Source organism: Ambystoma mexicanum, chromosome 13 (assembly GCF_040938575.1).
Source record: "Ambystoma mexicanum isolate Mex_15411 chromosome 13, UKY_AmexF1_1, whole genome shotgun sequence".
NCBI classification, from domain to species: Eukaryota; Metazoa; Chordata; class Amphibia; order Caudata; family Ambystomatidae; genus Ambystoma; species Ambystoma mexicanum.
In genome coordinates, this window is record NC_090938.1 from 747698185 (window position 1) to 747722221 (window position 24037).

The following is a 24037-nucleotide window of genomic DNA, read 5'->3' on the forward strand; positions in this document are numbered from 1 at the left end:
TTGCGGTTACCACTGGATGTTGGACCATATGCACAGCATGTGAATCTAAGCAGATACAATCATCAGAAATGCTTCTACGGTAAGTAATGCATGTCGTATAGAAACACACAAAAAGAGTGACACACACGGAGACAGAGACAGACATGGAGAGACGACAGGAACACACAAGCACGTGCACACACACGCTCTCTTTCAAACAACGGTACAAAGCACTGGGGGCAGTTTGGTAACAAGAGAATTTCTTGCCATCAGAAGCTCAAGGGTCATGGGAAGTGCCTTATTTCTTGTTTTATTCCAAGGTAACATGATTCATTGTATACACTGCACGGGTTATACTCATACACACCAACAAACCCCTCCCACGCCCAAAAGAAGAATTCTGCCCCCAACCGCCCCCCTCCTCTGTTGGCTTCACAAATAAAAAGACTGACAAAAAGGGGACAGAAAAGAGAATTTCCCATGTAGAAATGGCATCACAACTCAAGTGTAACAATGCAACATTGAGATGGCACTGCAGTGACAATACTCACTGTATCAGCAGGCTCAGAAAGGTGTCGGCCATTTTAGACATGGCTTCTTTTACCCCATTCAAAACATGTCCCTGTTGCCGCTTATAGCTTTCAATATTGTATTAAATGGATGAAACCATGTGATCGCTTATGTCCAATCAAAAGAATATTTATTTATTGGCGGTTAATTGGTTTGTTTGAATTTCACATATTGGCTTTAATCATCTAACATACGAAAGCATGACAATATTAATCATTTTTAATAATTTTATATACCAGGATAGAATAATAGTCAGAAGAGCCTGAATTCGTCATCACCAGCTTCTTGTATACTGCTCAGCAGACTTTTATCTCTCAATTATTATGATCTTTTATTCATTTCCCACCAAATAATTCTCTATGAAACAGAAAATCTTGTCTCCCTGAAGAGGGAACAAGTGAAGTAAATGTCTTGGAAAATCAATTTGATCAGGACGCCATGTTTTCTCTTTGATGGAGAACCTCCTCTCGCGGAATGGTAAGACATGTTCTCCTGGGATGGGACACCCACCTCTGTCACCACGGACACCAAGTTTACACATAACGGACGCCTTGTTCTCTGCTGAGGAATATTAAAGACAAAATGCACCCATTTTAGGATCAGTGAAGCAGTGGAAAGACAAATGTTGATACTTTCTTGCCTACTTTTAGAATATTTCCATTCTAGTTCTGCATGTTAAGAAGAGCATTGCCTTAAAATTATAAATGTATGTTTCTTGTGAATGAGGATAGTCAGTGCTCTAATACTCTGCTTATGCCCACTATGGAATTGCGTTCCAACCCATTCCTGCAACATCAGTACATCCTAGATTGTATACAATACTTTGATAATCACATCTCATTGACCACCTAGATAACAGAGATGACGTCCCTAGCTTCTTTGGAACGATGAACATACAGATATCCAAAGCAAGAACTGCATTATGAAACAACATGTGGAATATTCTTCCAAGCTACTTCCCCTGATGATTCTGCATGATAAGTTGCATGGTTTTATAACATAATATGGGGTCTTCAGCTAACTGTCTATTGAGATAAAGGCATAAAAGATGTCAGAGAATATCCTGTGACCTCTTCAGCCTATCTGGAATCGAGCTTGCCTGCTCTAGTTTAGGGGCTCAGACATTGAAATTGCCACAGGAAAGTTTCATTTCATGAGCGTCACAGAAGTGCGCACGGTGGAACGATGGAAAGAGAAAGAGGGAAGTGGATTGACATGAAGAACAGTGGTGCAGATATCGTTACTTGTAGCATGAAATGCAATGAGCACATTCACACGAGAATGGGGCGTTCACTCTGATGGTAGTCTTGTTCATAAGGACAATTGCCCAGCATTTCGGTGCTGTACTGCCCTTGTGAGTGGGATCAGACTGATATACAAAGGGACATTTCTCCTCTATGAAGAGTGCAGTGAGCTAAAAGTGGTTGTAGACCCCGAGTGGAATATTATTCACTACCTGTCCGCCATCATAGAAAGTTTTTAGAATTTCTGTAAGAATAGGGTCTGGGGAAGAATCTACTTGAGTTTGTCCTTTATACCAAAGGGACCTATTGTAACTGGAGAGCAGAGTTGCGTTAGAAATTTGCACCTGGTATGCGGCTGACGTTGCTACCTTTTTCCCTAATGCGTAAAGCTTTTTGCTCTCTTTTTCTGGGGGCGCTTCAGCAGAAGCTAATGGTGTCCCTGCTCTTTTGCGGGTGGTGGTAAACACTAAGGAGTCAGGTTTGAGATGGCCCTTGATGTAGAAAGGACCAGACGGTGCAGGCCGAAAAGTGTTTTCAATTCTGGGGTTAACAGCCCTGGTAAGAGATGGTGTAACTAGAGAGGGCTGTATCCTTTCATTTTGTGACTGTAGTAAAGGTATACATTGACCTACTGCAGATTTCTCTTCGAGCATCTCGTCTACCAAGTCTTAATCTTAATGTTTGTATCCTAAAGTGATCTGCTGCCCTTTTGAGCAGATCATTGTACAAGACTTGATCATGCGCAGGAGAATCAGGTACTGACTGATCTGCATCTGGTGGTCAGGGGATTAAGCATTGGTCATCATCAGCATAATCATCCTCATCACAATATTGATCATCATCAGAGTCATTATTGTCTTCATCTACGTCAATGACTTCGTCATGTGCAGAGGTAGTAACATGGGGCTGTAAAAGGGCATCCACCTGCAACCTGGAGGACTCAGGGGGAGGCTCTCCTTGCATTCATTCTATTTGCACCTGGAGGACTCAGGGGGAGGCTCTCCTTGCAATCATTCTATTTGCACCTGGAGGACTCGGAGGGAGGCTCTCCTTGCATTCATTCTATTTGCACCTGGAGGACTCAGAGGGAGGCTCTCCTTGCATTCATTCCATGTGTACCCGGAGGACTCAGAGGGAGGCTCTCCTTGCATTCATTCTATTTGCACCTGGAGGACTCGGAGGGAGGCTCTCCTTGCATTCATTCTATTTGCACCTGGAGGACTCAGAGGGAGGCTCTCCTTGCATTCATTCCATGTGTACCCGGAGGACTCAGAGGGAGGCTCTCCTTGCATTCATTCTATTTGCACCTGGAGGACTCAGAGGGAGGCTCTCCTTGCATTCATTCTATTTGCACCTGGAGGACTCAGAGGGAGGCTCTCCTTGCATTCATTCTATTTGCACCTGGAGGACTCAGGGGGAGACTCTCCTTGCAATCATTCTATTTGCACCTGGAGGACTCGGAGGGAGGCTCTCCTTGCATTCATTCTATTTGCACCTGGAGGACTCAGAGGGAGGCTCTCCTTGCATTCATTCTATTTGCACCTGGAGGACTCGGAGGGAGGCTCTCCTTGCATTCATTCTATTTGCACCTGGAGGACTCAGAGGGAGGCTCTCCTTGCATTCATTCCATGTGTACCCGGAGGACTCAGAGGGAGGCTCTCCTTGCATTCATTCTATTTGCACCCAGAGGACTCAGAGGGAGGCTCTCCTTGCATTCATTCTATTTGTTTCTCTGTAAGTGGGTATTTTTCCATAAAAGATACAAAGGTAGAGACTATGTCCATAGTTTGCTGGAATTTTTCCCTTGTCCAAGAACCTGAAGTAAGTTTTTCTCTGAAAGGGAATGTAGCATCCTCAGGGTTATGATATGGGCTATAACCCAAAGCCTGGGACAAAGGAGAAGAGGCTTCAGTGTAATGTGATGTTTTCTGAGTTGCATGGGCTTGCACCAAAATCTGGGAATGTATGCGTTTTCACGGCTGTTTTTCTTTTGAAGTACACTCGGTGGTGTGAGCAGTACGCTCGGTGGTGTGAGCAGTACGTTCGGTGGTGTGAACAGTAGTGGAAATGGGCGTCTGTTTCGGCGCATGTTTAGTTGAGTGCACAGTTGAAACTTGTGGCCCATGTTTAATATGCGCAGATGTTTTTTCGCTTGACATTTGTCTCTTGGACTGTCATCGCATTCATGAGATGTGGGTGCAGAGGACTGCGTCGAGGCAGATTCGCAGGAGTAGCGTTTCTGTTCCGTGTGACCATGTTTTAAATAAATGTTTCGTCTAATGGCTTTTAGTTGTGTGTTTATCCCTCGAGTGAGCGTGAGTTTCTCCATGTTTTTTATGGCTGTGTGTGCCACTGTCGCCAGGTGTGGTCTCCATAGCGATGCCACCAGCATGCCTTTCGGAGGGGGACTGGCACTTGGGAAGCTGCTGTTCCTGTTTCATCTTTGATCTTTCCACTATCTACTTTCAGTATCAGTACTCTCCTCCATTCCCCAGTGCTCCCTACTTCTCTCTCTTCCACAAAAAATGTTTCAGTGTGACCTACGCAGCTTTAACTCTACACTTTTCTTTGACAACTGTTCTGCTAGACTTCCTTCTCTCTCATCTTTTTCTACTCTCAATGCTGATGAGGCAGCTTCTGCCATTTCCTCATCTCTTTCTCTCTCCCTGGATCAACTCTATCCTTCATCTGCTTTCCAGCCTACTCGGAAACCCTCTCAACCTCTATGCAACGCTTTCTCTGCCGACTCGAAAGGCGGCAGCTCAAATCCAAATCTGGACCTGATCATTCCTCTTCTCCTATCACACTCCTTATGATGACTGACTACTCTCTGCTAAGCATGTCTACTTTTCTGATCTTCTTCACACTCAATCTGCCCACCCTAGGCATCTTTTTCAAACCCTTGCACGCCTTCTCTCTCCTCCCACACCCGACCACTCTCTTAACTCCACTGTGTCCGCTCTTGACTTCGCTCACTTCTTCTCATCGAAGGTTCTCTCTCTTCGTCAAAACATTGAAGCCTCTCTTCCTTTAGGCTCATCACCTCCCTCTATTTCTACCCCTTCTGCCTCTATCTCTCACTTCGCTCCTATCTCCAACACTGATGTTCTTCTCTGTTCTCATACCTAATGTCTATCCTCTTCTAATACCATATCTTGTCTCTTTCTTTAATGCCTGCCTCTCGACGTCCGTCTTTCCTGTCTCCTTTAAACATGCAACTATCATTCCCATTTTAAAAAAACCCATAGCTAATCCCCTGATTGTCTCCAATTTCTCCGCCCTCTCTCTCTGTCTCCAATTTTTTCTTTTTTTCTTTTTTTTAAAATTTAATTTTATTGGTTTACAAACGTAAACATTTAAAATATCACAAACCTAAAAATTAAAAATTAAGGAGGTCCCTCCCGCCCTTCCAAAATTCTCTTTGACCATTTCGTCGACCAATCTCGCAAGGCTTTAAAGTTAATTCTCATTGTACACTAGAGTGATTCAGACACCAACAGTTTTTCAATCTCATTTAGCAAGAACGTTAATGGAATTAGCAGTTTCATATCCATGCCATTGAACATTTTTTGCCACCATTCGTCTGCACTCAACGAGGGAAGTTTTGAGATCAGAGGTCCCAAGTGTGTCGTTCTGACTGTCCGGAGTTCACAGCAAAACAGCAGCAGATGTTTAAGTGTTTTGTTTTCTTTTGCAAAAAACCTACATGATGGATTTAGGTTTGTGTTACTTGACCATACTCAAAGGCGTTCTTTGTCTTAAAGGCATTCAGGTGAAAAAGCATGAACAGTCTCCTTGCGTTTGTGTCCGGAAAAAGCTCTACATATCGTTGGAGTTTATTAAAGCCCATGGCCTTGCCAGGTGCGTCCTCCATAAGCTTGTTTGCACCTCTCTGTTCACTAGTCAGTTCCCAGTCAGCCTGCCAAATTTTTTTCTTTTTTCTTTGCTCGGTCTGGGTTTTCATGTAACATTGATACCTTGATATCAAACTCTTCAAGAAGCCTTTCGCAACGACCAATCCACTGAGACAATATGTCATTCTTATTCGAGGTTGCGCTGTGCAAAATTTCAAATAGTGGAATTTTCTCTAAAGAACTTGTTTTCCGAAACAGTGACAACATGTTTCAACAAATCCTCGCATGCAATGAAATCAGCGATAGCTCGTATCATATGCAGGCTGTCGATATGCCTTTAGGCAGCCCCAACACTTTAGTCCAAAAGATGTTTTCAAGAGTTGACCACAGCTCGTATGGACAACCAAATGCATTTTCTGCTCCATAAGTTAAAACTGGAATTACTTTCTGTTGGTAAAAGTTCATCACTGGTTTCAGCGAGAACTTCCCACATTTGTTTTTCAGGACAAGCGCTTGGCTAGCAAGGTGTCTGCACTTCTCTTGGTGTCTAGGATCCATGGGCCGTCGTAAATACTTGCGCTTATTAGCATACCAAGATATGTTGCGCTGTTTGATATTCTCAGTGTTTCCTGGCCCAATTGCCAAGAAGCCCTCTTGCAGATGGTATTCCTTGCAGCTTTGAGATTGTGGAGTAATAGGATCTTGCATTTCTTTGTGTTAATGTGTAGATGATTTAATTTCACATAGGCTTCCACTGCATCTAATTTTCTCGGAAGACCTATTGGAGTTACATCCAACAAGATCAGGTCATCTGCATACAGAAGCCAACTGAGATGTGACCTATGTATTTTTGGAGGAAATGATTTCACAGCGTCTATGGCAGCTCCAATGTCAGAGAGAAACAGGCTAAATATCGCTGCAGCCAAGGGACAACCTTGTTTTAATCCCCTAAAGGTTTCAATCTCCGTAGAGAGAATGCCAGTTTGATCTAGCCGGATACTGATGGTTGTCTCTGTGTGTAACTCTCTGATAGCTGCCAACAAGCCATCTGGACAACCCCAGGACCGCAATTTACTCCACAATAGTTCACGGTCAATGCTATCAAAGGCATAAGAGAAGTCGATGAATGCGAGATAGACCCTCGTGTTTGTTCTCAAGGCCTCCATCTTGACTAGATTTAACAACAGAAGGTTTAGCGCGCATCCAACATTCTTCACAAAGCCCGCTTGTCTCAAGTCCACATGCTTAGATTTTATTGCCCAGTCAACCAGCTTCCGTTGTAATAAGGTTGTGTAGATCTTTCCCAACACATCTAATAGAGCTACTGGGCAGTAATCTTTTGGACAAGCTCGGTTCCCTTTTTTAAAGATTGGAACGATGATCGCGGTTTTCCAGGAACTAGGCGTACAACATTGCATGTTGATCCTTTCAAACAATGCAAAGCAGAAGTCTGCCCAAATTTCAGGATGTTGTTTTATAGTGAAATTTGTTAAACCATCAGGACCAAGGGCTCTAGATCCTTTTGCCTTTGTGATTATGCTCACAATGTCCTCTCTTAAAAAGGTTAGAGCCCACCTTTTCTGTATAACTCACTAAAGTGTGAGATCCACTCAGTCTCAGTCACCAAGCTGGTTTGAAGCGCCTTTTGTGGCACCTGTGTGTTATTAATTATTCTCCAAAAGTCCCCAGTGTTTTTATTTCATAAGCTTTCCAGCATCGTTTTGCAGCATTAGATTTTTATGCGATTTTAACCAATTTTTATATTTTTGTGTCGCAGCGCGTTTTTTAGATTTCCGCACTTGTACATCTAGGCCTTGAATCTTGCGAATCTCACAGCGCATCTGGCACTTCCTTTTCAGTATTTCGAGGTCAAAGCAGTGTTTGCGAACAAAGTTCGGGTGTCTTGAACCTACTTTTTTTGTCTTAAACTGCATTAACAGGTGACCATATTCCACAGCTGAGCTCTCCATGCAAAACTTATTTGAGATATAAGAGACATCAGATTCGTCTAATCTCAGTCTTACCCTATTAGATTCCACTGAGACTTTATGGTTCCATCTGGTTCTTATCGAGCTGCCGTAAGTTATTAGTTCCATTCGTAGCATGTCATGTTCACTATTGACCATTTGTATCACCTTCATGCTTTTCACTCTAGAGTGGAGATCATCCGAGACAAACATGTAATCGATGTTTGCTTTATGGTCTGCTCGCCGCCATGTTGGTGCAGGTGGTATGTCTCCAGGAGTGCACCCATTTAGCATGTGCGGCTTTCTTAAGTCCATCTCTGAGTGCCATTCATTTGCCAATTTCATGTTTCGGGTCCAGAATTCTTAAAATAATCTAAGTTTAGATCTCCGCAAATGATTAGACTGGCAAATTTCGTGACTTCTAATAGGGAATCCAGAATTGTCGATATTTGTAAAAAGGGGTACTTGCCTGCTCTACTGCGATTCCAATACAGATTTACTAACGTGAGTTGATCAGTGAAGTTATTAAGTCAGTCAAGCTTTCCTATAACAGTCACTTGGATGAAAGGCGAATGGTTTATGGTTTCTATAATACGATAGCCAGATTTTCTGTTGACTAAGGTTACTAAACCTGCCATTGGACGCCCTTTATCAGTCTTTATGGCCGGGTTGAACGCAAGTTCATAACCTTCCACGGTCGGCAGTTGGCATAGCCAAGTTTCCTGCAAAACAAGCCATCTCCAAACCCTCCAGCCAGTTTAAGTTGAACAAATGCATGAGTCCCCTCGTATTCCAAGAACCGACCAGGCTCACATGTGTGGTACTCTCCTTCTGGCATTACTTTCGAGCTTTTGTGTTCAGAGATTGCGCCAGCCATTGCCACTCGGAGTTGCATTCTGGTTGGTTTATGAATTTGGGATCCTTTTCCTTGGCTTCATCAATACAGTTTAGCCCTTCTATGGTTATTCCGATTTGGTCTTTTACGCACTCTTTAGGCTTTGATTGTTCGACGACAAACTTGACTTTATGCGTATCGCCAATACTCTTTTCACACACCTCGCAGTGTTGCGTTTCCAGTCTTTTCGTCCCTCGCAACGGACTCACAGATTGGCGCGAGCAGTTTTTAGAGTATGTTGCTTGGTTCCGCAAATCCGCATTCGGTGGCAACAAAGTCACAGTGCCTGCCTGACCAGCAGATTGTGCTTTAAAGGATGCATCCACTTGTTTGTACACATCGAAGCCCAAGGATAGCAGGACAGCACTTGCTTCTAAAATAGTGTCTACAATAATAGGTGACACTAAATGCAACACCACTTTATCGTTTTGATCTTCATCTGGAAATTCTACTATTTTCACGTCATCAGAACCAATAGCTCGTAAACTTGGAACATAGTGAAGTAATTTTATCACATTGCTACGGTTTAAGATCCACTTGTCACTAGAGTCCACTCGTTCTATCATAATCTTACAGACAGAGTAGCTCTTATCACATCTTCTGTGCTCGTTCACTTTACCCGTAATGAGACGGCTGTTTATACTGTTCTTCGACGTTTTTTTCTGGCCCAAAACCAATTCTCCTCCAACCTTGTCCTGATGGATATTATGTTTGCCAACATCAGCGGGGTGGCCAAGCTCTACCTTTTTACCATTTGGGCTAGTATCTTTTTCATGTTGTGTTTCCATTCTACAGCTTAGCATCTCTTTTGTCATATAACGTAGGGAACGCGCGGCTCGAGGGGGGCATTTCTTTGGGTGACAAAACCTCTGTAGCTGGTATAATGGTACACAATCTTCCAGCGTTAGGTGGCGCCACAATGCTCAGCCTTCCTACAGCGCTTTTGCTTGGAACTCCCTGTGCCTCCGGTATATTTGGAACGTCTTTGCCCTCGTTTTTCGCAGTTGGTTTAACAGTAACCTGGGACTCTTCAATTGCCCCATCATCATATGTTGACATATTTAACAGGTCGACTGAAAGATCGTCAATGCACATCACCTCGCTCTCCTGATCCTTTTTTGATTTTTCTTCAGTGCTTTTCATTTTCAAGACGTTCGTTTGGCATGAGTGGGTATTCTTGATTTTGTCTTTTGCCATTACATGGACGATTTTTATGTTGCGCAAGAATTTTCTCGCACCAGTCGCGCAAGTGCTTTTTCTCCCTGTTTGATTTTTTTATTTCTTGGGAAGAGGCCGGACCGGTGGTTTAACTTTCGGGCCCTTCAGGGGGACTTGGATGCCTCCATTAAAAATTGGAAAAAACCCAGAGGCATTTGACTTTGGATCTTCGGGAATTGGGACAATGGTGTTTGCTCCGAGGCCTGAGTTTTGGTCACCTGAGAATCTAAATACTTGAGCATTAGAGTGTGCCAAGTTATCTTGGCCTCTAGTCTGTTCAAAAGCCGTGTTAAATGAAATTTCAGCAATGTTAGACACTGGTGAATTACAAGACAGGTTCAAGTCGTTTGTATTAATCACCAAACCTTCCGTGCGTCCCCCTTCCAGTTCTGAGTTAGTGATGGAACTGGATTTCAGATTCATGGTGTGAGCTTCATAAAGGCTCGGTCCCAAATCAACAACATTCCTAGCCATGTTTGGATCTAGGACCTTCGCTCTAGGTGCCTCAAAGCGGGGTTTGTTGGCTAAAATGTTACCCTGCGACCCATGAGTGTCCACTGTATCCTTGTTTTGCACGCTCCTACATGCCGCTGGTTCATAGTTTAGTCTCTTTCTTGAGTCTGAGTTTTCATGTTTAAATAGAGACAAGGCCTCTTTGGCAACTTCCGCTAACAGCTTTTTGTCCATGATGTCATTTCGTTTTTTTTCAGTTAAAGATTTCAAGGATACATCTAGCCTTTTGGTACACTCATTTTGTTCATTGCTGGTCCGGCTAAATAAGTCCTCAAGTTGTAGGAGCTTTGAGTTCATTAGTGCCACCAAGGTCGTGAAGTCTTTCCTGTTATCTTTGATGTTTTGTATTGTATTGTATTGTATTGTGGTATTTGTAACGCGCACCTAACAAACTCAATCGTAACTGGGCGCAGATGTATCAATTGACATTTATCTGTGAATGGTCCACTGGATCTTATGAGAATTACTTAGCAAATATACTCTATCAGAAGCCTAACAGAACAAATAGGTATTTACAGCCCTCCGGAAAACCGAAAGGGTTTTAATGACGCAGATTTCTCTGGGTAGTTTGTTCCACGCTCTGGGCCCGTAGACTGAGAATCTGCCGTCCCCTTTGTACACACATTTAGTGCCTGGTATGCAGAGCAGATTTTGATCTGCGGAGCATAGTTGTCGGGTAGGAATGTACCTCCTGATTTTATCTGTTAAGTATGTTGGCCCTATATTATTCACGCCCTTATAGACCAAACAGAGGACCTTAAACTCTTTTCTCTCTTTTACAGGCAAACAGTGCAGGACTTTTCTCAGGATAGATTGAGGCAGATTTTTTTGCGCTGTACACCAGTCTGACTGCTGCATTTTGGGCCAACTGCAGTCTACACAGTTGGCAAGCTGGAATACCCGACAGCAATGCGTTACCATAATCTAGCTTCGAATTAACCATAGTACCGATAACTACCGCTCTATCCTCATTCGCAATAAAAGGTAAAATGTGTCTCAGTATACGCAATGAGTGGTATGCTGCCTGCACCTTCACACTCACCTGAGCTCCACTTTCCATATTGTCCTCCCAGATACAACCTAAATTCTTAATTTTTTTGGAGAAATTCAACTGTGTCCCCAATAAACAAGGGGGATGCAATTTCTCCTTCTGTAGATGGTGTTTTGAGGTGAATACGGATACTTTCAGTTTTGCTGGCATTCAGCAATAACTGATTTGCACACATCCAACCATGTATCTCTTGTAGACATCGTTCCACTATCTCATATGTTTCCTCTTGGTTCTGTATCCCCAGGAACACCTGAGTATCATCCGCGTATGAATGAAACTGTATACCATGCTTTCTCAAAATATCCATAAGCAGTTTTACATACAAATTAAAAAGCAGTGATTTCTATTCTCAATTCCCTTCTCACAGCTCGATATTCTAAACACTCTTCCTTTCTCATTCTTTTTTGATTTATCTGCTGCATTTGACACCGTGGGTCACTCCTTGCTTCTGGCTTCACTTTCTTCCTTTGGTTTTAAGGGTTCTGTTCTATATTGGTTTAGCTCTTATCTCTCTAAATCGGACCTTCTCTGTCTCATCGGCAGGCAAAACCTCTACAGCTTTCCCTCTTGACCATGGGGTACCCCTAGGGTCAGTCCTCGGCCCTTTCCTCTTCTCATTGTACACCCCACAACTCGCTGCTATTATCTCCTCCTTTCGTCTCTCCCATCACTTCTATGCGGATGATATTCAGCTGTTTCTATCTTTCTTATTCTTTACTCCTGAAATTCACTGCACCCTCACATCCTGTCTTACCGCTATTAAATCTTGGATGTCTTCTCACTTTCTCACTCTTAATGCAGGTAAGACAGAGGTTCTGTTCTTCCCTGCCAACACTCTTCCCCCCATCCTCCACCCCGTTCAAATCCTTCCCTCCCTCTAATCTTCCAATCTCTACTACTGCTTGTGATCTAGCTTTCCTTCTCTCACCACATTTCTCTCGCTTCCCGTTCATGTCGTTTTCACCTTCATAATATCCATAATGCTCGCTTCTTCCTCACTTTCCAGGCATCTAAACTTCTAATTTCCTCACTGATCTTCTCTTGACTCTTTTACTGTTCTTCTACTCTCTTTGGTCTTCCAAGCTCTCGTCTTGCTCCACTAAAGTCAGTCTTTAACTCTTCTATTAGTTCACTTTGTCTTCTTTCCTATCAAGACTATATTTCTGCTTTCTTTGCTTTGTCTTTAAATCCCTCTATGGACTTTCGCCTAACTACCTGTCTGTGCTTTTATCTTTGTATACCCTGACCTGTTCTCTTTGTTCTTCCTCTCTCTTTAGACTTGTGGTTCCTCATCCTATATGTGCCCAGCCTCGCTTCCGATCCTTTCAGCTTCTTGCTCCTCTCAACTGGAATGCCCTTCTGTTAGGGAGAATTCTCAGAAATGTGCTAATTCCCTCCACCTTAGAGACCCCCAGCAACTTTGCTGGATTTTGAGGACTTGATTTTTTTTAACCTGGAGAGAGTGTGCCCCTATTTCCCACTCTCTCATGTATTTTATTGCGATTTTGAACACTGTGTTTCTTTTGGTTGTGGAGTCTGACAAACTCCATAGGCATCTTTTACATTGCGTCACACAGCACCTTCAGTGCAGTGGCACAGGGAAGTCTTTCAGATTTCCCAAAGGTTTAAATACCTTCTCTTGGATATACTACTGTTTCCAAGAGCAGTAAAGTGAAATTGACTTTCCTTACCATTGTAACTTTCTAAACCCAGCACACACTATCTTATAATAGGGTGCTGGAGGGGTTACCCAGTTTCTCATGTCACATTTTTTATGTTACCCTTTTCGCCCTGAAAGGCTGGTGGCAGTGGTTTCGTTTGAACTACCATGGTGTGCCTTTACCGCGGGCTGCGTTCGCAGCTACAGTAAAGCACCTTCTTGAGGTCCTTCTTGAGATTTACTCTGCGCGCCAAACCATGTTTGGTCTCTTTGTTCATTTTGCCTTTGGCAGGATTCACGAGTGAAGCCCGCCTCTGGCTCCATGGTGTCTGGGGTAGGCAGGAAGTGAGGGAGGTGCCCGAAACTACCTGTGCTTAGTCTCCTAGGAGACCCAAATGCACTCTGAGATGATTGGCCGGCTGACCATCCAGCAAGGACAGCCACCATGCTCGGTGACTGACAGCTAGGCTCGAATGAATGGGAGAGAACTGAAAAAAAGCCGAGTCTTTTGGCTTGGAAGGCAGAGTCGACCACTGGACGAAGGAACCGAAGAAGAACTTGAAGAGGATGCCTGCTGCAACTCCAGGACCGTTGGTTTGCCCCGTGAAGCCCTGCTGCAGTGCCAAAACACCAAGTTTGCATCGTCAGTGAAGCCCCTGCACGGATGACTTCTCCCCTTCAGTTGGTTCGACCAATCAACTCCAAAGTAAGCCACCTGGACATCCATCTCGGAGCTGGTTGAATTTCTACAGAGTTGCTGTTGGAAACCGTATAGCTAGGGAGAGGAACACCAGATTGTGTCCATTGCTTTTAAGATGGCCTAGAGCTTCAGGAAGATCCTCCGGACTCTCGGGAAGCAGGACTGACCGAGCCTGAGCCCCCTCAACAGAGTGCGGGACCCCAGAAGCAAGGAAAGTCCATCTCAACAGCCAGGAAACGCTGTGTTGCTATTTGCGGTAGACGCAAGGAACTGAAACACTGAACAGCCGCTGAAAGTGAAGTTTGCCGGTTGCAAGTTTTGACCGTCCCAGTGCATTGCAGGAGTCCCCTGACGACCTCCCTCTTGTCCCCACGACTGAGGCCCAGGAACAATTAGACCTGCAGAGCTGCACAGGAACAGAAGTCATCAGCTGCATCTTTTCTTCATTTCTAATGTACTGTAAAGAGTCTGAGAGAATTTACGTCTTACTGTAGAGTGCTTGCCACTTCTGCAACTCACAAGTCTAATCGGCTTGTGGCCCTACATTTGATTCTTGTTTTCATCAAAGACTCCTAAGAACTTGTGCAACGCCTTTTCCATTTACTTACCAGAATTGCTTCATCCTATACAAGACTTTTGCCCATTGACTTTGGCTTAGCCCATTGAACTGAATGACTCTTCTAGGAAAATCTAAAAGTATTTGCCTGCTTAAGATTATTTGTGGTCTCTAGTAGTTCTATTAATCTTTGCCTTGTACCAACCTTTAAGAGTATTCTAAATGCCAACAGTAAGATATTAATGTCCCCAGCCCGTAGTTATTGAAGTCACATGTGGGTGTAGGTTGCGTCTGTGGGCCATCCCAAAGGGGTCTTTACTGATTTAGAAACTAAGAGCGTACAGTATTGAAGTGTATTTATGTGTTACTATTATATGGCTCCCTTCTGAAGAAGGCTTATTCTATCTGACTGCTAAACAAATGAATAATTGTTTATGCAAGAAACCTTGAGTGTAAGAGTTTATTTGAATACCTGTAATTGTGAATCTCTGTGTAACTCCACTACAGCTCACATTTCCCCTCTTGAGATAAACCTGGCTGCTCAACACGCTACCAAAACTGTTTAGTACAAGCTTATACCAAAGGTTGGGTTTCCTATAACTGTAGTCAGACTGGTGTGTAGTGAGCCCACCCCAGTCATTGACACCCAAAAGGGCTTATCAAGCCCCAAAGGAGTGCCCAAAAACTTCTTGGACTCAGTCCTGGCGCCGGTGGCGCCAGGCTCATAAATTGGGTTGAACTGCATGGGACTACTTAATCAGCCTAGTGAGGCTGAGCCTTTCTGCACACCCAGGGTGTGGCTGAGGGACTACCTACCTGAAAGGCAGGGAGTGGCAAAGGGACTACTTTACCTGGAACTACTTGCAAGGCTATTTAAGCCACGCCCTGCAGGCAGAAAACGCTTTGCGTTATTCTGCACTCCTGCAGCGTAACGCACAACGTGTCTGCTCTGTCCTCGAACTTCTACAGCCACGCCCGTTCTGGGATTTCCATCCATCGGTACCTGAAAGAAGAAAGAGAAGAGAACAGGAGTTATTACAGCGACGAAGGCCTTACCTGCAGTTCTCATCCATCGGTCGTGCCTTCAGCTGGTCTTCGGATCGCCATCCTTGCAGGAAAGAAGGCATCCGCGCAGGCATCCAATACTCACCTGGGGGTCTGCATTCCTCCGAAAAACCATGGAGCGGTTCTTCCATTCGCTGTCCTTGGAGCCGTGCCGCGCCTGCACAGAAAGAAAGGAAACAGCAGGTTAGTCGCGTACGAAAACGAACAGTTATTCAGACGTGCAGCGCCACTCATTCGCATTAAAACTCACCTGAAGGGAACCTGCTCTGCATCCAAGGAAGAGCCAATTCTTCATCCAACCTCAGCACGAAACCGCGCCTGAAAGAAAAGACAAAACATGTTTAAACCTTGGACAATAAAGACTTTGAGCATCTATACCAAGCATCCATTGGCATAGAGACTTACCTGCTAAATCCAGATATTCCAGACTCTGCAACAGCCACACTGGACCAGTGAACTAACTTGGTCCGGGGAAAGACTGTGCTTACTGCGCCCCTGCTAAGAGACAAGCAGGACGAAGAGCCAACCTCACAAAACTCCAAGGCAGATGCCTCCTGGGGTGATAACAAGGGAGAGGACATCATCATTCAAGCAGTGCTACGCCAGTGCAGACATCATTTGTTCGGCTACATGCTACGCCCCCGTGGAGACCAGGTGAGCGTGACAGAACGCAAAGCCTTCTACAAATTCTCTACCTGGGCGTCATGGAAACCTCTGAGACTGACCAGCTAGTCCAGCTTTTGGGGGAACTCAGGGCCGAGGTACACTCAGCCCGGCAGGAAACCAATGCTTTGAGGAGAGAACTGATCGTGGCCAAGGATCGTACTGATGAGCTCGCCAGACAATTGCTTCAATCACAGGTGGGGCAAACACCGTTACCAGGTTAGGGGTCAATGGTACCGACTACACCAAGCAATCCAGTCCAAGTGGTCCTTCCAGGAGCCGTACCTTTGGCACCTCCTGAACGCTTTGCAGGAGACCCAAAAAGGTATGCCGTTTTTATAATTCAGAGCCGACTACATTTCCTATGTAGATCAGGAGCTTTTCCAAATGACCAATCTAAGGTAGCCTTTGTGCTGTCATATCTCAGCGGCAGTGCTGCGGACTGGTTGGTACCTCTAGTCAATCGGGACAACCCCGTCTTGCGAGACTTCCAGAGGTTTCAATTGGACAAGGAGAAATTGTTTGCCCGCCACTCTCAGGGTCAGGCATTGGATAATGAACTCTTGTCTCTACGCCAAGGCAATCAAGATCTGTTGACATACATCGCAACCTTTAATAGACTGATAGTGGAAACCTATTGGCCGGACGACAAAAGAACAACCCTGTTTTACTGAGGTTTGAGAGGGGAGTTAAAGGATGTTTTAGCTCAAGTGGTCAACCCTCCCAGTGATTGTGCGGAATACATAGATTTGGTGGTTCAGCTTGATCATAGACTACAGAACCGTAAGGCAGATCGAGCTAGAATGGACACTCGGGTATTTGTGCGCCCAAAAGACAATGCATCCAAAACCACCGATTTGGCCGAGCCCATGCAGACCGGAGGAGTGCGAGGGCCGTTATCCAAGGCTGAAAGAGATAGGAGAAGGCAACAACAGTTGTGTTTGTATTGCGGCTCAGCCGGCCATTTCCTCCGAGAGTGCCCTGTAAAACCACCCAAGAAAGCAGTTGGGGTTGCCAGCAAAGTTGAAGCGGAGCCAGAGTCGGAAAACTTCCTCGCCCGACAAGCGTAGAGGTCCGCTTGCCGAGCGAAAAGGACTCCCAGACCTCGCACCTAGCCTTGCCAATGATCCTCATAAGTCACCAACAGCCGTCCCAAATGCATGTAGTCAGAGCATATATCGATAGTGGAGCCATTGGAAATTATATGGATCAAGAATTGGCTTCAAGGATAAATCTTCCCCTTTGCGAAAAGGCAACAACAGACTTAGTCACCACTGTCGACGGAACTGAGATTGCTTCGGGTCGAGTAACGCACTCAACGACGGAGATGATACTTTTGTGCCAGGACGGACATAGGGAAGCCATTGTGTTCGATATAATCAAGGCTCCACAGTTTCAAATAATTCTGGGAATGCCATGGCTAGAATCACACAATCCTTGCATAGACTGGCGTGCTAAGAGGCTGACCTTCTCAGCTGACTGTGCTCGTACTTGTTATCAGACAAAGGAACCTTTGGTCAAGGAAGTGACAACAATCATGAGTCTGACTAATCCGCTACCTCCGGTATACCAAGACAATCAGGATGTTTTCCAGAAGGATCAAGCTAATACTCTTCCTCCCCATAGATCGTACGACTGTCAGATCGACCTTATACCTGGCGCACAGATTCCATGCGGTCGAATCTATGCGCTCACTGAACCTGAAAATTTGCATTAAAAAAAGTATCTAGACCAGTACCTAGCTAATGGCTTTATCCGCCCGTCCAAGTCCCCAGCAGCCTCACCCTTATTCTTCGTGCCTAAGAAGGAAGGAGACCTTAGGACTTGCATCGATTACCGCACATTGAACCAAGTCACAGTTAAAAAACGTTACCCCTTGCCGCTAATTCCTGAACTATTGGATCAAGTTAAAGATGCCCGATTCTATACCAAGCTAGATCTCTGAGGGGCATACCACCTGGTACGAATTAAGAAAGGGGACGAATGGAAGACCGCCTTTCTCACCAAATACGGGCTATTTGAATACCAAGTAATGCCCTTTGGCCTTTGTAACGCCCCAGCGGCGTTCCAGTATTTCATGAATGATGTCCTGCAAGAATTAATTGATGTGTGTGTCCTAGTATACATAGACGACATTCTGGTGTGTTCCCCATCTGAACAAGAACATGTGAAACACGTCCGTGCAGTTCAGGACAAACTTCGGCAACACAGACTATTTGCAAAACTGGAAAAATGCTTCTTCCATGTTACTGAGGTCGAGTTCCTTGGATTTGTTCTAACCCCTCATGGTGTACGCATGGATTCGCGGAAGGTTGATGCCATCCTCAACTGGCCTTCTCCAACCTCAATTAAAGGAGTTCAGAACATGCTCGGATTTGCGAACTTCTATCGTCGCTTCATTCCAGGCTTCTCACAGCTAGTACATCCCATCACCGCTCTACTGCGAAAGAACAAACATTTTCAATGGTCTGAGGAGGCCGAGAAAGCCTTTCAGGATTTAAAACAAAAATTCACCTCAGCTCCAATCCTGAAACACCCGCATCCAGATCTACCGTACGTGCTTGAGACTGACGCTTCCAGTTCGGCAATGGGAGCGGTCCTCTCGCGAAAGGATCCTGAAACAGGTCAACTTCACCCAGTGGCCTTTTGGTCACGGAAATTCATGGCACCAGAACTGAATTATGCCATTACGGACAAGGAACTTTTGGCCATCAAGGCGGCCTTCAAGGCTTGGCGGCATTACCTTCTAGGAGCAAGGCATACAATTACAGTAATCACTGATCACCGCAATCTACAGTACCTGAAGGTGGCGAAGGCTCAATCATCTCGCCAACTCCGTTGGGCATTATTTTTCGCTGAATTCGACTTTGTGATCACTTACTGACCCGGTTGTCGAAATGGCAAGGCAGATGCCCTATCTCGTATAGGAGTAGAAGAGGAATCTACCAACCCCGACCCGGTGCCCATCATTCCCGGAGAGAAAATCTTAGGAATTACATCTCTAACCTTAGATGACATCCACGAGGAAATCCCTTATCTCATGGATACTAACACACTGAAGGATTGGCCCACCAAAAGTGTTCACCATACAGTTTCAAACCACTTACCATATTTTCAGGGACGTCTCTTTCAACCCAGCAAGGAACTCTATACCAGATAAGACAAAAGAATGCTACAAGGACTGTGTACTTGTAAATGGTCAGGTGACCCCTGCCATTAGAGACACCGGGGCCAGCATCACAGTGGTGGATGAAACCTTTTTCAAACCTGAGGATGTTGCTAAGGCACCCAAAGGCCCCAATAAGCTTGCTGGAGGCCCTATCCAGATGGTTCCAATAGTACCAGCTCTCATCAGTGCAACAATATGACAGTAAGAATACCTGTCAGTGTACAAAGTGAGGTGCCTGGGAGAGTCCTGCTGGGGAATGACTTAAAAACTCTTGGAGTTGTATCAAGCACCCCCAGGCCTCCCAGTAAAAGGAAGCAGGAGCAGACTAGGAAGGCCAGAGAGCTCACCTTAAATCACTCTCAGTGGGTTGTTAGAGAAGAACCTATAACACCCAGTCCACAGGAAGAGCCAACTTCTATTTCCAGGAAGAAAGAGACAAAGGGGAAACCCAAGAAACAAGAAAGATAGCACTCCTGTGCATCAAACCAGGCCATCACCGAGAGGACAGTCCAAAGTCACAACAGTGACTATTCAACCAGCTGAGGCTAAGTGTGAGATCCAACCAGAATAGGTTGAGTCAGCTACTGATGAGACAGAGCTCGAAGACCTCCCCCTATTGGAAATCTGGATCCTAAAGACCATCCTGAGCTGCAGTCATTACTGGCAGAAGATGGCCCCTGTAGGGCAGACTTCAGCAGAGATCAAAAGAGAGTGTCCTACTCTTGAAGGACTTCGCCAACAAGCAGCTTCCCAGCTGGACAGGTAAGAGCCAGGGAAGCACAGGTTGTACTGGGAGGATGGCCTCCTCTACAGTGAACCTATTGATTCTACCCCAGGAGACTACAGAAGACTTGTAGTGCCCCAGGAAGTGAGACCTCAGTTTCTACAGTTAGCCCATGAGATTCCTTTGGCTGGTCACTTATGTTTTAAGAAGACCAAGGAAAGGCTCTCTTTATTTCTACTGGCCTAAAATGGGGTCTGATGTACATAAATTCTGTAGAAGCTGCCATACTTGTCAGACATCTGGCAAGAGTGGAGCCAAGAATGTTGCACCTTTGGTGCCTCTCCCAGTGGTGGGAGTTCCTTTTGAGAGGGTAGGAATAGACATTGTTGGTCCCTTAACCCCTCCCACATCTTCAGGCAACCGATTTATATTGGTTGTGGTAGACCATGCTACCAAGTATCCTGAAGCAATACCTATGAGGACTCACAGGTCAGGCCGTGGCTAAGGCCCTACTTGGTATTTTTACCAGAGTAGGTTTCCCTAAGGAGGTTATCTCTGACAGGGGATCAAACTTTATGTCCCACTACAAGCCATGTGGAAAAATGGTGGAGTGACCTACAAGTTCTCAACAGCCTACGATCTCCAGACCAATGGGTTGGTACAGAGGTGTAATAGAACAATGAAGAGCATGATAGGTGCTTTAGAGGAACCCCTTAGAAGAAAGTGGGACCTTCTACTGCCATGTCTTCTCTTTGCTTATAGAGAAGTCCCTCAGGAAGGGGTTGGATTCAGTCCCTTTGAGCTTCTCTATGGTCATCCTGTTAGAGGTCCTTTGGCCCTAATCAAGGAGGGGTTGGAGAGTGCTCCTTCCTACAAGCCAGTGAGAGTAACTGACTATGTGTTAGGTCTCCAAAGGAGAATGACACACATGATGACAGAAGCTTCGGATAACTTGAAAGCAGGTCAGGTTCTGGTGAAGCATTGGCATGACCAGAAGGCCAACATGGTTGAGGTTACTCAAGACCAGCTAGTTATGGTACCTACAAGGCAGAGGGCATCACAGGACAAATGGATTGGACCCTTCAAGGTTGTGGGAAAGCTTGGAGAGGTCAATTATTTGGTGGATTTAGGCAATCCTAAGGAGGCCCCCAGGGTCTTCTGCACCAACCGCCTAAAGGCCTATGTCTCTAGACCAGACCTAGGAGCTTTGCTGCTAGCCTCTGATCAGGAGGAGGAGGAGAGTGAGCCTCTTCCTGACCTCCTCAGGGGACAACCTTTAGATGGAAAGATAGAAGGAGTTAATCTCATTTCTGATCTGACACTGGAACAACAGGAGTGCAAAGCTCTGTTAAATCAGTTTGTCCCTCTGTTTTCACTATCATCAGGCCTGACCCCTTGGGGCCAGCATGAGATTCTCACTGGTGACTGTTTACCTGTTAAAAGCAGAGGTTACAGTATGTCAGACCATGTAAGAACCCACATAAAGGAAGAGGTCAACAAGATGCTTGATCTCGGGGTAATAGAGTCATTTACAAGTCCATGGTCTAGTCGAGATGTAGTAGTACCAAAAGCAGGATCCAAGGAGTTGAGATTCTGTGTGGACTATAGAACCCTTAATGCAGTCACCATGTCTGATGCCCATCCTTTACCTAGGACAGATGAGCTGGTAGACAAACCTGATTCAGCCAAGTACCTCAGTACATTTGACCTAACCTCAGGCTATTGGCAAATAGCTCTGACAGACCATGCCACGGAGAAAACAGCATTTTCAACCCCAGAAGGCCTCTACCAGTTTAAGGTGATGCCTTTTAGACTAAAGAATGCACCTGCTACATTTCAAAGGATGGTGAATCATGTTCTGAATGGGATGGAGGACTTCTGCATGGCATACTTGGATGACATTGCAGTGTTCAGCCCTACTTGGAAAGAGCATATTGACCACCTAGGATATGTATTGCAGGCTCTTGAGCAGGCCAATCCGACCACAAAGGCAAGCAAATGTCAAATTGGTCAGAGTAAAGTGGTCTACCTTGGATATGAGGTAGGAGGAGGTGAAATCAGGCCATTGCCTAGCGAAGTACAAGCAGTACAAAACTGGGCCACCCCTACTACTCAAATCCAAGTGAGAGCCTTTCTAGGTCTCACAGGTTACCATAGGAACTTTATTGAGAACTATGGGTCCATAGCTTCTCCCTTGAATGTGATCTCCTCACCTAAATTCCCCAAGAAGATCAGGTGGAATGAGGAGTCCACTAAGGCAATTGAAGGACTTAAGCAAGCCCTTTGTCATGCTCCAGTCTTAAGAGCTCCTGACTACAGCCAATCCTTTATTGTACAGACAGATGCTTCCAATACAGGTATAGGTGCAGTTCTGAGTCAGCTGGATGGGAAAGACAGGGAACACCCAATCTGCTTCATCAGTAGGAAACTGAAGGAATCTGAGACAAGATGGGCAACCATTGTGCCATTGTGTGGTCTTTGAAGAAGTTTAGACCATACTTGTATGGATCTACTTTTGTGATTCAAACAGACCACCAACCCTTGAGATGGTTAATGCAGATGAAGGGGGACAATCCTTAATTGTTAAGATGGTCAATCAGTCTACAGGGGTTTGATTTTGCCATAGTACACAGGTCAGGGTGTAATCACCAAAATGCTGATTGTCTCTCCAGAAAGTATGACCGACTGGAGTAAGGAGATTCATCCATGGGTGGATTAAATCATCCTGTCCCTTAGTCTGAGGGGTTAGGGGGGGAGAGTGTTACAGAGAATTCTCAGAAATGTGCCAATTCCCTCCACCTTAGAGACTCCCAGCAACTTTGCTGGCTGGATTTTGAGGACTTGATTTTTTTTTTTACCTGGAGAGAGTGTGACCCTTTTTCCCACTCTCTTGTGTATTTTATTGTGATTTTGAACACTGCGTTTCTTTTAGTTGTGGAGTCTGACAAACTCCATAAGCATCATCTTTACATTTTGTCACACAGCACCTTCAGTGCAGTGGCACAGGGAAGTCTTTCATATTTCCCAAAGGTCTAAATACCTTCTCTTGGATGAACTACTGTTTCCAAGAGCAGTAAAGTGAAATTGACTTTACTTACCATTGTAACTTTATAGACCCAGCACACCCTATCTTACAATAGAGTGCTGGAGGGGCTACCTAGTAACCCCTTTGTCTAGTTTCTCATGTGACATTTCTTATGTTACCCTTTTTTCACTGAGTGGCTGGTAGCAGTGGTTTCGTTTGAACTACCATGGTGTGCCTTTACCGCGGGCTGTGTTCGCAGCTACAGTAAAGCACCCACGGGAGCCATGTTTGTCAAAATGGCCCCCGGTCTTCTTTTTTCACCATTTCTTTGTGGAAACGTCCTTCTTGAGATTTACTCTGCGCGCCAAACCAGGTTTGGTCTCTTTGTTCATTTTGTCTTTGGCGGGATTCACGAGTGAAGCCCGCCTCTGGCTCCAGGGTGTCTGGGGTAGGCAGGAAGTGAGGGAGGTGCCCGAAACTCCCTGTGCTTAGTCTCCTAGGAGACCCAAATGCACTCTGAGATGATTGGCCGGCTGACTGTCCGGCAAGGACAGCCACCCTTCTTGGTGACTGACAGCTAGGTTGGAATGAATGGGAGAGAACTGAAAAAAAGGCAAGTCTTTTGGCTTGAAAGGCAGAGTCGACCACTGGAGGAAGTAACCGAAGAAGAACTTGAAGAGGACGCCTGCTGCAACTCCTGGACCGTTGGTTTGCACGGTGAAGCCCTGCTGCAGTGCCGAAACACCAAGTTCGCATCGACAGAGAAGCCCCTGCACGGACGACTTCTCCCCTTGAGTTGGTGGGACCAATCGCCTCCAAAGTAAGCCACCTGGACATCCATCTCGGAGCTGGTTGAATTTCCACAGAGTTGCTGTGGGAAACAGTATAGCCAGGGAGAGGAACACCAGATTGTGTGTGTTGCTTTTAAGCTGGCCTAGAGCTTCAGGAAGATCCTCCGGACTCCCAGGAAGCAGGACTGACTGAGAATGAGCCCCCTCAACAGAGTGCGGGACCCCAGAAGCAAGGAAAGTCCATCTCGACAGCCAGGAACAGCAGTGTTGCTATTTGCGGTAGACGTGAGGAGCTGAAACACTGAACAGCCACTGAAAGTGAAGTTTGCCGGTTGCGAGTTTTGACCGTCCCAGTGCATTGCAGGAGTCCCCAGACGTCCTCTCTCTTGTCCC

The 24037-nt window shown here is 45.4% G+C and overlaps 1 long non-coding RNA gene across 1 annotated transcript in view; it reads right to left on the reverse strand.

Annotated features, from left to right (window-relative positions):
- Window positions 1-636: 636 nt before the first annotated feature.
- Window positions 637-24037, reverse strand: part of LOC138521891 (uncharacterized) — a 223817-nt gene continuing 200416 nt past the window's right edge. Inside the window, exon 3 of the long non-coding RNA XR_011283160.1 lies at window positions 637-1110. This is a non-coding gene — a long non-coding RNA (uncharacterized lncRNA). The remainder of the gene's footprint in view (window positions 1111-24037) is intronic.